At 44.1% G+C, this 15659-nt stretch overlaps 1 pseudogene; it reads right to left on the bottom strand.

The window, feature by feature from the left end:
- Window positions 1-339: 339 nt before the first annotated feature.
- Window positions 340-457, bottom strand: LOC126211311 (5S ribosomal RNA; annotated as a pseudogene).
- Between the last annotated feature and the right edge of the window lie 15202 nt (window positions 458-15659).

The following is a 15659-nucleotide window of genomic DNA, read 5'->3' as shown; positions in this document are numbered from 1 at the left end:
GACATTAACGTCCTACTTCAGGTACAAGACAGTACAGGCTGACTCAGCTGCCACTACCTATACGTTTTATTCAACCCGCAACACCTGCAAAAACCACGTGCGATATTTTCATATTCTCTCGCTCCATCACACGAAAAGCACTCCGTCTTCAGGCCACAAGTGGCCCATCGGGACCATCCGACCGCCGTGTCATCCTCAGTTGAGGATGCGGATAGGAGGGGCGTGTGGTCAGCACACCGCTCTCCCGGTCGTTAAGATGGTTTTCTTTGACCGGAGCTGCTACTATTCGGTCAAGTAGCTCCTCAATTGGTATCACGAGGCTGAGTGCACCCCGAAAAATGGCAACAGCACATGGCGGCCTGGATGGTCACCCATCCAAGTGCCGGCCACGCCCGACAGCGCTTAACTTCGGTGATCTCACGGGAACCGGTGTATCCACTGCGGCAAGGTCGTTGCCTTCCATCACACGAAAGTTGTGAACAAATCAATGAGTATTTGCAGAAAATAAATGCGTGGTGTAATGACCGGCAGTTATATCTCAATATTAGTAAGTGTAACCTACTGCGTATAACAAGGCGAAAATTCCCATTAATGTATGAGTACAAAATAAATGATCAGTCGTTGGAAGCGGTAAGATCAGTCAAGAATATGGGTCGGACTATTCGAAATGATCTCAAATGGAATGATCACGTTACACAAGTAACGGGTAAGGTGAACTCTAGATTGCGGTTTATTGGTAGAATCCTGAAGCGATGCAGTCCTTCAACAAAGGAAATAGCTTACAGTACGTTAGTTCGTCCAGTCTTGTTCGTCTGTAAGGTATCCTTACCAATTGGATCTGATTCACGAAATTGAGAAGGTCCAAAGAAGAGCGGCAAGATTCGTGACTGGTACATTTAGCCATCGCGAGGGCGTTACAAATCTCATAGAAAGTTTGAAGTGGGACACGCTTGCAGACAGACGACGCGCTAAACAGAAGGGGCAGCTCACTAAATTCCGGAATCCAGTCTTCACCGAGGATGTAGACCATATATTATTACCATCAACTTTCAAATCGCGTAATGATCATCATTCAAAGATAAGGGAAATAAGAGCTCGTACTGACGAGTTCAGACAATCTTTTTCCCCCGTGCGATCCGCGAGTGGAACAGAGGGGTGGTGGGGGGAATATAACTGGCGCGAATTGTGCACTCCGCCACACACCGCTTGGTGGCTAACGGAGTATATATGTAGATGTGGATCCGTGCAAACTATTCCGTCCAGCTGGCGCGCTAGATCGTGAAAATCCCGAGCTGGTTGGAATTCCCTGTCCGTAATGCTCCAGACATTCTCAACTGGGGAGAGATCCGGCTACTGGCTGGCCAAGGCATGGTTTGACAAGCATGAACATAAGTAGTGGTAACTCTTGCCGTGTGTGTGTGGGGGCGTTATCCTACTGTAATGTAAGCCCAGGCTGGCATTCCATGATGAGAAACAAAACTGGGCGTAGAATATCGTCTCCGCTGTGTCTCTAGACACATCTTCAGTGGTCACCGGGGCTCAGATCGAAGCTGGACTGATCACTGAAGACAATTCTACTGCAGTTAATGACATTTCAGACCGAGTTTACCAGCCACAAAGTTCATTTTATTATTTTAGACGTAGTTCTTTTGTTTTGTTTATCTCTCAAATATAAATATTATTGAAAGATAATATTAACTTTCTTGTGCAGTGTCCATGTGTGAATGAACGCAACTGTAAGTGATTCATGTTTTAACAAATATTTTAAATAATAGTTCGTAGTTTACAAAAAAAAAATTTAAATCACATTACTTTCCGCACAATGCGGTGAAGCTGCTAGCAGTCACGCTGGCGAGTGCCCCAAGCTGAGAATCCTCGATGTTAGATAGCGGGGCACTATATGGAGTTCATTCGCAAGTTCTCCACTGTATCTGTTCAGAGAGCGGAGGTGTTTATCTGTTGTTATAGAGCGTACGATTGGTATGGCACTTAGTCAGCGTCTTGAAACGGCGCATCGTTCGCTTCGGAGCCCTCTAGCGCAGGTTCCAGACGGTCACGCAACCATCTACCGCTGACGTGTGTTATTACAGCGAAGCGGATGTGCCAGTCCGTTGTATGGAATTGACTTACTAAGGTGGATCAACGTGGATATATAACATAACGACGGAAAAGAGCTATCGGGGTTGAATCCATAGTCACACTGTAACTAACGTTGCCTGGTAGGTTGCTGTATCAACACGGATTGTTCACGGTGTCTTGAAGGATCTTAAAGGTACAGTGTACCACTTTTAGCCATTTAAGTAGCATGGTGTAGAAACAATGACTTTAAAACGATCTTAATCCACAGGGAACAGAGACGTTTGTCGCGCCTTCTCAAAGTCAGCCGCTTTTCAACTAGCCAGGAATTGCCGCTGTAGGTGAATGCCGGACCTTATCGCAGCTAACGTTGCAATTTGAACTCAAAGAATCGACATTTGGAGTGGGACGCCGTGGACCATTGCACAGAGTGGCACATAATATTACGGGTCCTAAAGGTACCAAAAAACACAGAAATTTAACATTAGCTGATTGGAGGCGTGTAGTGTGGTCCGATGACTGGCTGAAATTGGATCTTTTTAAACAAGTATGGCGTGAAGTGCAACGACGGCCCAGAGAGGCATTAAACCTGCAGTGTAGAGGGTGCAGCTACCAGCGGAGGTGGTTCTTTGATACGAGTGGTGTTCAATAAACAATGCAACGCACTTTTTTATGAATGCAAGTTGGTTTTATTCAAAGTTACAATACACCATACTATTCCCATCCCTTTTGGCTATAAAACCCTATTTTTCAATATAATCTCCGTTCAGTGCGGCAGCCTTACGCTACTTTTCTTACTAGAAGGACCTTTACGCCTTCATGGTACCACTCTACATATCAACGTCGGAGCCAACGTCTTGCTACTTTAACAACCCCCTCGTCATCCACGTACTGATTCACTTGGAGTGCTTCCCTTCACTGGGTGAAATAAAAAAAAAAAAGTCGGGCTGTAGGGTAAATGAGAAAGAACAGTCGTTTGTGAACTCCTCTCGGATGCGCCGACTTGTGTGCCAGCACTACCAACAGAGACGTCTAGCTGTGCAGCGAGGTATCTGACTTTGATCCGTCGACCACCTTTAGTGAGAGTGTCCGCACGTACCAACACTGCAGAAGTCACGGCTGTGTGGGGCCGGCCGGCACGTGGGAGATCGGACAGATCTGCTCGACCTTGTAGCGATGATAAGAGACGCCTCGCCCAACGACTCGTCGTCCTTTTGTTCATTGCCAGGTCTCCGCAGACATTCTGCTAGGGCCTATGAATATCTACGATGCACTGGTTTTCCGCAAAAAAAAAAAAAAAAAAGAAAAAAAAGAAAAAAAAGAGGTCTATAACAGCTCTCTGCTTGGAACGAACCTCTGTTACAGACCCCATTCTGATGGCTACGTATAACGCCGTGAGACATCGTAACTTCATGAAACTATAGGGAGTAATCAGTAAAGCGAAGAGAGCCCACGATGTTCCTCAACAAATTCCGCTATTTTTCAAGCGAAACTGGTCGAGGGAGAAATGTGTTTCATTATTTACTGTGCGCCCCTCGTATTTTGTGGGTGTTTCCCGCACCACGACTTGGAGCCACCCATTTAGGATACAGAGAATGTGAACTACAATGTTTATATCAGCATTCTCGAAGGCCAAGTGTTATCCTTTTCCCTACATATTCGCCATGCCTATGACGTGAACATTACTGTCTTTCAAGATGAGAAAAGTCGTACTCACAAGGCTACACGGATAGGTTCCATGTCTGATAAACACTGATACACCTGTCTCAATTCGACTGCCCATCAAAGTCCCTGATCTAATCCCACAGAAAATGCCTGGGACTTTCCGGAACAGAGAGTAACAATCGACATTCTCGTAATTCGATAGCTCTGAGAGATATGACTGTCAATGTGTGATTGCATCCGGATGTGCGACACATTAAGAAACTTCTGTATTCTCTTCCTGGTGAAATTGAGGCCATTACCAAGGCTAGAGGTGGTGAGTGTTCACTATGTTAGCGTGACTTTCCCTAGATGTGACTAATATCTCATCCGCTGTGGTTTAAGTTTCTGCTAGTGCCTCTGTGCTAGTATGTTGGTACTCAACACAGTTACCAACTATAAATCAAGCACTGGTCCTTACGATACGTCGCTCTTATCTCATGGAGGTGAGTCGTAGCGACTGCTAGTAACTATGTGTTTGAAGTGTCTCAAGTTCCGCACGTTTTTTGTCTGTTCAGGTGCTAAGGTTGTATTTTTCCTCAGCAGTAAGTCAGAGTTAGGTGCAGAAGACGTAACGCTAATGCGGCGCCTGCTGCTTGCCGGGCCGCCCCGCCTGTCGGAGCGTGTGACACGTGACGACGCGTCGCCATGGCTCCCCCCCTCCCCCTCCACCCTGTCACCCCTCAGCCCTCCCTTCCCCCGCCGCCCACATCGATTGGAGGCCGGCGGCTGCCGCCCACGCCGCGGGGCGCCGTCTCTTCATCTGGACGCGCCGCGCAAAATTGCTATGCCTGGGCTTCTTCACCAAAAGAACCAGCAGCACAAATACTCCTCAGTGTATCCCTTGATAGCCGGCGACCCCTGGTGCGAAACAGCTGCCTGTATTCGGAGGGCTCTCGTAGAGGAATGCGACTCCTTTGTCTTCGACATTCCGCTGGGATGTTGCGGTTACGGTTAAGTACAAGCGGTAGCCATAAATATTTAATTATGACTTGGGAAAAGATCGTACTGCATTCATAAAACTTGTTTACGGTTTTAGCCCGTCTCTACTTGTTTACCATTCAATGCGACACATTTTTTTCCAACAAGAGATGGGCCGTGGTAAAAATTGCTGTTTTGAAGAGCGCGCCGCAGCGCGTAATGTGAAGCAGTAACCCTCCGTTTCTGGCGGTGGCGCCGCTGCGGCAATCGCAGCCTTGGTATCTCCCTCTGGTAGGAAAGGGGAAATGTTGCCTGTTCACGTGCATTTTATGCGCGTTATGAGCTCGCCAGTCAGTCAGTCTGGGTCAGTCTCTCGTCCCCAGCTTGCTAGGCTGTCTCTCGTCCGCATTTGTTTGGCAGTGAGTGTCTGTCGTTCGGATCAACCTTTAAAGCCGGCAAAATGAAAATCTTTCCACTCCTCCAGTAAGAGGACTCTGCGAGTGGTCGCCCGGTCGGGGCTTAGTTCCTGCATCTGAGTCTGCGCGTTAGGCCGCCAGACTGCTCGAGTTTGCTCAGGCAATAGTCATTGGCGGTTGGATCGATCGGTTGGGCGGTCGCGCACTGAGACACAAGATGAGCGTCGGTGCATGTGAGGTCGTCACGTGAGTCCAGTGGGCCGCGGCGTATCGCGAGGGGTAGTGACTTCGCGGTCGACACGAGAGCAACAAGAGTCAACCCACGACGTCAGTCTGGCCGGTGCGAGCTGCGTGAGACGGGAGATCGGCGCGCCTTCTTGCGTCCGTTGAAGCGGCTGGCAGAGGACGGTTCGGGAGAGCGATTTGGGGGTGCTGCGCCAGGTCTTCTCGAGAAATCGTAGTTTATTTGAAGTTAAGTGATTGGTCATGGTTCAAATGGTTCAAATGGCTCTGAGAACTATGGGACTTACCAACTGAGGTCATAAGCCCCCTATAACTTAGAACTACTTACACCTAACTAACCTAAGGATATCACACACATCCATGCCCGAGGCAGAATTCGATCCTGCGACCGTAGCGGTCGCGCGGTTCCAGACTGAAGCGCCTAGAACCGCTCGGCCACACTGGCCGGCCGATTGGTGATATGTTGTTTGATTTACTCTTGTTAAATTCTACTTGTTTTCTTGGTGATGTCACCAGCCGTCTTGCTTTAGGGTCGTCCTATCATTCTTCTCCGTTTGCCCACCCGCGGGAAGGTGGTTGTTTATAAATTGGGTGGTCCGTTTTTCCCTTGTGGAGTAGGGGCGGGTTAGAGCAACCTGCGGTTCGGGTTGTTCGGTAATCTCCCTATCAATCTACCATACGTTAGTAGGTGCCTCTGTCATGTTTGTCGGATTTGGTGTGTTAACAAATTTATTGGTTGGAGTGTAACGGCCTACTACCCTGTAAGTATGCTGTTTAGGTTTATATGCTGGTAACGCCACGTAGCGCTCTATATGAAAATCACTGACTGTGCTGTGTGCAGTCTGTGGCTGGTTTGCATTGTTGAAATTTGCTATTGTAATGTTGGGCAGTTGGCTGTTAACAGCGCGTAGCGTTCCGCAGTTGGAGGTGAGCCGCCAGCAATGGTGGATGTGAGGAGAGAGATGGCGGAGTTTTGAGAGCGGATGATCTGGACGTGTGTCCGCCAGAAAGAGTAAATCTGTAATACTGGATGTCATGAACTGGTATATATATATATATATATATATTATGACTTTTGAACGCTATTAAGGTAAATACATTGTTCTTTATCAAAATCTTTCATTTGCTAACTATGCCTATCAGTAGTTAGTGCCTATAGTAGTTAGAATCTTTTATTTAGCTGGCAGTATTGGCGCTCGCTGTTTTGCAGTAGTTAGAGTAACGAAGATTTTTGTGAGGTAAGTGATTCATGAAAGGTATAGGTTATTGTTAGTCAGGGCCATTCTTTTGTAGGGATTTTTGAAAGTCAGATTGCGTTGCGCTAAAAATATTGTGTGTCAGTTTAAGCACAGTCAGTTATAATTTTTCTAAGGGGACGTTTCAACCCGAAATATGTTTTGATCTTTGGAAACTTTGATATTATTGCCTATGATCTTGAGAGGCGGTATCTGTGTACTACAGAGCATCTTAACTATTGTTTGGACAACCTTGTAGGATTTTATATAAGATTGGATTTCATGGGCTTTTATTTAAATGATCATTTTAGCATATAAAGTTGCCACCCTTTCACCGTAAGACTTTCCTTAGAAGTTAAAATTAAGTTGCACCTTCGGTGGCAAGGTTAATATTTTAATTGTTAGTGTTTTGTACTATTTCCATCCTTCCTACCAGGGGTACATAGTTTGTGTGCTTCTGTAAATTGTTAAAACTCTATGTTTAAAGTTATCTGGTGTATTGCAGATTTGCACCAGTGTAGTCTTTCAGAAGCTGTTGTGAGCGGTCATAATTACGGCCGTGTCAAAAGGGAGCGGCAAGATTCTCTGCTCATACAGTCAAAACTTGTTTCTTGCTGCCTCTGAATAAACTGTAACTTTGATATTTAGAGTGTGCTTTCTGATTATAATTTTAAATCTGATTCTTTTTAAAAAATGCTTTTAGGTACCATTAAAGTGAATAGAATTCCCATTTGTTAAAAGGAATTTGGTTATGATTTCATCAGTTACTCCCTGGCAACTACTTTCATGCTTACATAGCGTGATTAAATGTATTAATGTTCTTGATGAATCGCTAGTAAATGAAATAAATTCTTAAGAATATTCTTTGAAAATAAATCATGGTTCGATAGATAATTCAGCAGTATACGTTCCACCACAAAATTCACCACGTCCTCGCTCTGTAAATATACGCCACGCAACGGTTTTTCACCTGAGGGAAGAGGGAGATGTAGCTAGATGCCATATCAGGAGAATATAGGGGCTGAGGCAAAACTTAGCAGCCCAAAGAAGCACCAAGTATACGTGTCCAGTACAAAATGAGGTAGTGCGCTGTTGTGCAGCTATCACTCTGTTCCACAGTTTCCCGTGATAGCTTCCCATAAGCTCTTCAGAAGATTTCGATGGTATGTTCGTGTGATGGTTTGCTCCTTGCAAGCATTATCCATTAGTACCACATCAAGGAGGACTCAAAAACATTCATCAGCCACCTTGAATTATTGTGGTTCAGCCTTCACCATTTTCACTGGTGGTCATGTTAAATGTTAACTGACTCGTTATTTTTTTTAAATATCCGTTACAGTAATACAGCCAGCTGCGGATGGCGGTTGTACCTGAAATAACTAGCTTTCGATTATACCGGTTTTTTTCGTCTCCAGTTTGATCCGACTATTAAAACCGCTCGAAATAACCGGTTTCCGAAATAACCGCTCTTCGAATTGTTATTACTATTATTTTCAGGAATAAACTTCGAACAAAGATCAAGAAATTCTGATGATGATGATGATGATGATGATGATGAAGGAGTAGGAGATCTCGATCGATACGGCGTTCAGGCTGTGGAAGAAGTCGGTCTCATTGTCTCCGGGAAAGATGGTGAAGGTGAAGGAGGCAGGCGCGGCGACGGCGAGAGCGAAAGGTCACAAGTTGATGACTTTCCTGCAACGCCACTTTTGGTTGGTATCAGCTTTTTACCCTGAATCAACCACAAAATTAAAGGTTCAGACATCATCTAATTTTATGCAACATCATAAATTTACACGTGTATCAGTCGAATTTACCTCCTCTGCCACGGAACTTTTTGCACGTTTTCCCCTTATCTCATGTCGCAAGTTTGCTTTGTCTTCTGCCGTTGCAATCTTTTAAAGCAAATGGAACGCTGTTCCTAATTGCTACCGCGCTTCGTAAAATATTTCCAAATTTCCGATGGATGCTACAGCCTACGTCCAAGGATGACAGCTAAAACCCGTATAGACCATGTGTGTGTGTGGGGGGGGGGGGGGGGGGGGCGGCAAATCCTGCTCCCTGCACCTATGTACATACCATCTAATCAGCTACACGACGTGGCAACAGGCATAGTACTGTCTCTGCAATGCTGTAGCGATTCTTATGTCACGTATTTGTCGCTAGTTTGTGTCAGCCTTGTTATTAAAATAGCACTGGCTGCTTTTTACGCTTTCTACAATAGTCCAATATTTCAAAGCAATGGATAATGTGCGAATAAACATTACTCGTTTTTTTCAAAAAAACTTTTAAGCACAAACCAAAAATTTTGCGTTGGTGCTATGTAAAATAGAAATTTCGGTTTTATGCACAGTTATTAGCAAAAAATTAAAAAAAGAGAACATGTTACAAGCGACGCCGAACAAATTCCGAAAACCACCGGCTATTCATAACGCAAATACAGGTATCTGTTTTAACCGGTTGGTTTTTCCTATCCCTGTTCCGAGTACTCCTCCGTGATAAACCAGCTGCTGAAGAAGTTATCTACATAGGCCTTACAAAGATGGAACATTCCCGATGCTGCCTGGGTTCGGCTGAAACCTTTATAATGTTAAAAATATCATGCCAGATGTTTAAAACTGGTATAAGACTCGTTTTCACTTTTGTCACTATCATTGTGATTGCGATACGCCGGTCTTCGAGAGTGAGGATCTCAGACTCTCTTGCGATTCCCAGTTCTTCACAGAGAGATAGTACGCCATTTCGTTGTTCGTCATTTAGACTCGGTTGACTGTTCTGAAAGCGTCTGCGTCATCCAACCATGGTGTTGTATGATGGTACATTGTTGCCGTATACTTCATCATCTCAGCAGGTATTGTTGCGACGGTGTTCCACCTTCGAATGCATAAAAAGATGCTTCAGTTTTGACTCCTTTAGCGCCGTTCTACGATAAGGTAGCGCGTGGATTTCAATGTGTATCAAACAAACACATAATTTAGTACGTGATTTTATTTCAGTCAAGTTGATAGTTAAAATCGTAACTACTCCACGTGGAATAAATCCGGGAGAGTTGGACCACTATTTTCGTGAGCATAAAATTTTTGTCTTTTCAATTTTTTCGAGTTGTGGCAGGGTGTTCGTGTAGAGTGGCACGTAAACACAGAGTATGCACTGACGCTTCAAAACCAGGAGGTATGATGAAATGAAAATATACATAAGTTGTCAATCTTACCCTTCATGAGGAAAAGAATCAATGAAAACTACTAATTTTTATTTGGAATATGTTGCAATGGATACAGAATTCAAAAATATTATCAGTTTATTTTAAATCTTGACTGAAAACTGGCTTTCCTAATGGGTTTTCTTGAGCCTGTCTTTCTCTTGCCAGAGCAGTTGCGCTCATTGCCGTATGTTAAACAACATTCAAGTGAGCCTCGTGAACGGGAAACTCACTGCGTCCAGTCGTCGTTTTAGAGATTTCAGAACAACCAAGACTTTCATCTTCATCTTCATCCCATTCATCAAGTTATTTTCATAATGTTTTATAAAGTCTTCATCTGAGCTAGTTGCAATATTTTTCCCTTTTAGCTTCTTCAATCTGTTTTTCTCCTCAGTAGTATCTCCATTTGGTAATCTTTTTGTGCCTTTCTCCTGTTTCGTTTCTTTTCATACTACTACCTTTCTTTACTCTTTCAATATTTTCAGCAGAATTTAGCAGTTTGGAATGCAGTTGCTGCCCTCCTCTTAAAAGGCATGGTTTTATAGGTAGAAGGAACTGGTGATATTTCTTCCAAAAGCTTTGGCTTAGGAGCACTCAGTTCTGAAGTGGTAATCTTGGAAGGTTTAAAGTTTAGTAGGAGTGGACTCCAAAGTTGTGCCAGTGATGGAATTTGACACGTCCTGATACCTCTGCTCTTTTGATGTGCTTGGGATCACTAGGTCTTTTTATGAACTTCAAAGTTGATGGTTAGTCTGTGTGTGAGACTCTACTCTTCCAATTTTTGGCACAGACGTATCTTCCGTCTAATAAGCATAGTCTGCGACCGCATCCACCTTCAGTGGGATTATTCCGCATGCCTCGAAGCTAAATGTAATTGCGATCCATCTCTTCCACATTAAAACATTACATCCATCTCGCCGGCCGCTGTGGCCGAGCAGTTCTAGGCGCTTCAGTCCAGAACCGCACTGCTACTGCGGTCGCTGGTTAGAATCCTGCCTCGGGCATGGATGTGTGTGATGTCCCTAGGCTAGTTAGGTTTAAGTAGTTCTAAGTCTAGGGGACTGATGACCTCAGATGTTAGGTACCATAGTGCTTAGAGCCATTTGATCATTTTGAACATCCATCTCCTCAAATAGCACTTCCCCATCTCTCCCGGGGAATCGGGACTTCCATCTACAGGTAGCGAACTCGGTGGCCATTTTAGGTTAGTTTCATGTCAACAAATTTATCAAGCTCGCAGTAAAAACTACTTCATCGATATTGGCAAATTAAGTCTAAATATTAAAATTATGTAACTACGCGACAAAGCTTTTCAGCTGGTCAAAACAGAGAGTGTAATTTTTCTCCAGAACTAATACGAAATTAATAGCAACGTTTATGCGCCACGTTTGTTCACAAAAGAACTTCCTTAAAAGCAGTGGGAGCTCTTCTCCAGCGGCGCATTTGTGAGATACGCCACTGGTCCATTCTCCCAGACTTACGCTACCTTATGGATCACTAATGACGTGTGACAGGAAAATATGAAATAAGTCTTAACAACAGAGTTTATTCCTGTGTATTTCCTGGATCAAGATTTGTCTATTTACATACACTGCCCAGCAAAACTTAAGGAAGAGACGTATAAAGCGACATGACACATTAACAACTCGTTGGAAGTGAATGAAAGTGCGGGAGCGTGTTGCCAGAGGTGTTCTACTTATGCACAGAAAGCTGGAAATTACATAGGAGGTCATCGTGGCTGCAGCGCCAAATAGGACTCGCCCCTCAACTAGAGGTAGTTGAAGGGGAGAAGTAGACAGTGTGCGTCAACTGGTGAACACTTACTGTGCGCTGCGGTGGTGTTCTTCATTGAAATATGGCCTGGAGACAACATTTGGATGATTCACACGCGGAAGAATCATCAGTAAACAGGAAGGAGGATGAAGTGTGACGAGTGTAGGCAGCGTTCCCAACCACAGTAACTGCTGCTCGAAGGAGAGGGGATGGTGGACCACGGTCAACTACAGCGTTAAATGACCACTACATTGTGCAGCCCACAACAGGGTGCCTAAGCCGAGCGGCCGGAGCAACTATAGCCGTACTTAACAGGACTGAAGAGCACGTAATCTCACGCGCCACAGTGGCACGGCGACTGCATGGGTGTAGTCTCTTGACTCAACGATCAGTACGTCGCGCTCCGTTCACGCGCGCGCGTAGGGAGCACCATTTGCGATGGTGCCAGGAACAAAGATTGGACTAACGAGGAGTGAGATGGTGTGCGTTTCTCCGACGAGAGTAGGTTGAGTCTGAATAGTGATTCAGGACGAACCCTCATACGACGAGAGATTGGAACACATAATGCGCAGAAGAGCGTTGTTGAATATAATCGCTTTTGTCGTCCGGATGTTACAGTATGGGGAGGCAGACTCCTGCATGGGCGTGCTGACCTCCAAGTCCTTGAACACGGTGCACTCACCCACCAACGTCACTGTGACACTGAACTGCTTCCACAAGTGCGTCTTTTCAGGGGTTCATTTGGCCCTGACTTACTTTTTTTGGATGACAACACAAGACGGCATCTAATAGCGCAGGTGGAAAGGCATCTTGGAATGAGAGGCCATTCGGCGAATGAACTGACCTGCTTGTTCCTCCGGCTTAAATCTCATCGAGCACGTGTGGGATGCGTTGAGGAGACGTATTGAAGCATGACCAGATGCCCCAACGACCAACAGCCAAACAACCAGTCGTTAACCGCGCTGGTGGAGGAATGGAACGCCGTACCACAAGAACTCCTTATCAACCTTGACGTCAGCATGGGAGCTCGTAGCAAAGCATGCACTGCAGTCCACAGTGACCACACACGCTACTGAGAACCATGTCTTGCCTTTTGTAATGCCTAGGGGAAATCTTGGTGACTACTGTGTAATTATTGTCTTTAAATAAATGTGTCATTTCTGTTCACGTGTGTGAATTCCCAAGGGACCAAACTGCTGTGGTAGTCGGTCCCTAGACTTACACACTACTGAAGCATAACTTAAACTAACTTATGCTAACAACAACACACACACCCATGCCCGTGGAAGGACTCGAACCTCCGACGGGAGGGGCCGCGCAGTTCGTGACATGACGCCTCAGACATCGTGGCCACTCCGCGCTGAGGCATTTCTGTTCGCCTCACTGCGTATTTCTTTCGGTTACCTTCTATTCTACACTCTAGCAGTTCTCTCTGTGTATGGTCCAAGTTTCATAAAGCCCTTTCACTTGGCAATGACCCATCATCCGAAAGTTACTTTCGTCCCTAAGTTTTACTCACCAGTGTATGTTGTAACCTTTCGATGATATTTGTTAATACAGCTATGGTACGCCACAGATTCATCAAGCTTAGGGAGAACGAAAATTAAGTCACTGAGTAGAAGAAATTATTTTTCAATAAAAAATTTAGAGCGTCGCAGCAAGCAGCCCTTTAAAATAATTGCAGATAATTAAAGAAAATCTATTCGTATAGCTTAAGAGGGTTTTCTGGACTATACATTTCAAAAAATCTCTTTTTGATTGCATATTTCGATAGGTTATATTACGGACAACATGTGGGGGAAACCGTTTTGCCCGTAAACTACTGCATACAGTCGAAACACACGATCAGCGGACCGGTAGTCCCGCGTGGTTGAGTGCCTACGGACTCCTGTCGAATAACGATTTAATGGAAAGCTGTATTGGCACGAATACTCAAGACTCTAACGAGTCGATAAATTTGCTGATTTGGAAGCGTTTTCCAAAATACATATATTCCGGTAAAGAGGTAGTCGCAATTACAAACAATTTGGCTACAGGTATCCTCTATGAAGGCTTCATGGGACTCGTACAGACAATGAATGTCGTGGCCATTCAACATGGCAACACGGCGTTCGAATTTTGCAGAATGCGCAGTCAGTAGTGCCTTGTACGCTAAGAGCACCGCGCGTCTACGGCCAGGAAAGAAGCCAGATTTGTAGCCCGGGAGGAAGAGGTGCACGCGAACGAGATTTTCGAGATCGAGGAATGCATACGGTATGCTGCAGCCATCGCAGACTGATCGAAAGTCCCGAAATGCTAATGAAAACTTGTTTCAAAACTTTAAACGCGATTTCGTGAAACTTACATTTTTTGCTGGGTGTTTGGATTACAGGAAAACTACTGGGCCGATTTTGACGCCGTTCACCTATTTTTGTAGAGAATCGAACTGGCTATAGTCGAAGTCTCTAAAACTTAAACAATATTCAAAATATCGATTTTTATGTACGTTTGAATGTGAGAAAAATACGGTTTTTCTTACTTTTTCTTCAAATATCCGCCATTCTGTGAAAAAATTAGTTTCACACTTTTCAGAGGTTCTGACCATAGCTACAGTCATATTTTAATAATTTTCTGGGCTGGTGTGTTTGAGACCACACATTTACCTCAACCAGGTCCACCCGCCTACCGTTGCACGGCGTACATTACGACCTTCGGTGCCATTTTGTGTAATAACATCTTAATATTTTTGAGCAAAAAAATTTTTTTAACGCGGGTATAAGATAAATGAATAAAAGGATATAAGCACTGTTTGACTTATCTTTCGATTTTACCTCAAAAGAATGTTGAAAACCGGCCCTCTAGACGAGGAAACCCCTTAATTCGCAGCGCGCTACCTGCAAATCACGGAGGTGAGCGATAGCGGGTACGACTTGTACTGTGGTGCACCGGCCAGCCTAATGTGAACTTTAGACGGCTTTCCACTCTCGTTCACGTTTATTTTGAGATATTCCTCACTCTCCCACTCATATTCTATGATGTGCTACAGTAACAGATAAAAAACATCACACAGTTCACAAACAGAAGGCATACACGGTGATTTATTTTTCTAGAGATGCTCAGATTACTCAACATTTAAACTACTAGACATATTCCAGAATGAGCATTTGCCCGCAAAAGGCAAAGGTCCCGAGTTCGAGTCTCGGTCCGGCACACAGTTTTAATCTGGCAGGAAGTTTCATATTAGACATATTAACATTTAGAAATGAAGTTCCTATTATTTTTGCTATTATAAATTACCTTAATTATTTCATTACAGTTAATGAAATTCGTTAAATAATGTTCCATTCAGATTCATTTCCACAATTACATCCTTTTCATCATAACGACCCATATTATTATATTATACAAGTATTTCGTGAAATCCATTAAATCCTGGACTAACTGGATACAGAACTGAGGACTACGATTAGCATCCATTACGTTATGTAAACTGAAAACATGAACTGAAATACAAAATTCATGACATGGAGTTCTTCCGTGGATGAGCACTGCTGAATTACATTTGAAGAGTGGGAACAGGAAACATTCAAGCGCCGTTTTCTCACAAAACGCCTTTCCAGTGTTGCTATTTGTCGATACTCTGTTGTATATCTTTAGACTTGATTCAGGTACCAGCCAGGGAGACAGTGTTTCAAACACGCGTTAGTTGTCGGTGCTTCGTCTTTGTGACAAGCTGTGCTTCTCTCTGGAATTCATCTCATGTAAAACATTTGAGAACTGGTTTTTGTTGACTGAAGTTCTAGTAGATAAATAGCTCATGCTGTATTTCTTTACGTTTAGTATCACAAATAGCACCCATTGCCTCAGTATGAATGACACTAGAAACAAAAACCTTCTGTCTGTAAATACATTTTTGAGATCTTGGATGCCTACAAAATACATGTTGATTCTGGCAGACAAGGAAACAACAACCATATACTGTTAACAGTGTTAATTATTTACACAAATATCACTGTTACCGGTTTCTGATCTATAGGTTCATCTTCAGTTCATGTTTACGTTACGTTTTATGTTGTTTACGTTAGTTCTTGGAAAAAAAACAGCCAACAACTAATG

This window comes from Schistocerca nitens, chromosome 1 (genome assembly GCF_023898315.1).
Source record: "Schistocerca nitens isolate TAMUIC-IGC-003100 chromosome 1, iqSchNite1.1, whole genome shotgun sequence".
NCBI lineage: Eukaryota > Metazoa > Arthropoda > Insecta > Orthoptera > Acrididae > Schistocerca > Schistocerca nitens.
The sequence above is the reverse complement of the archived record's forward strand: the minus strand, read 5'-3'. Positions and strand labels throughout refer to the sequence as shown.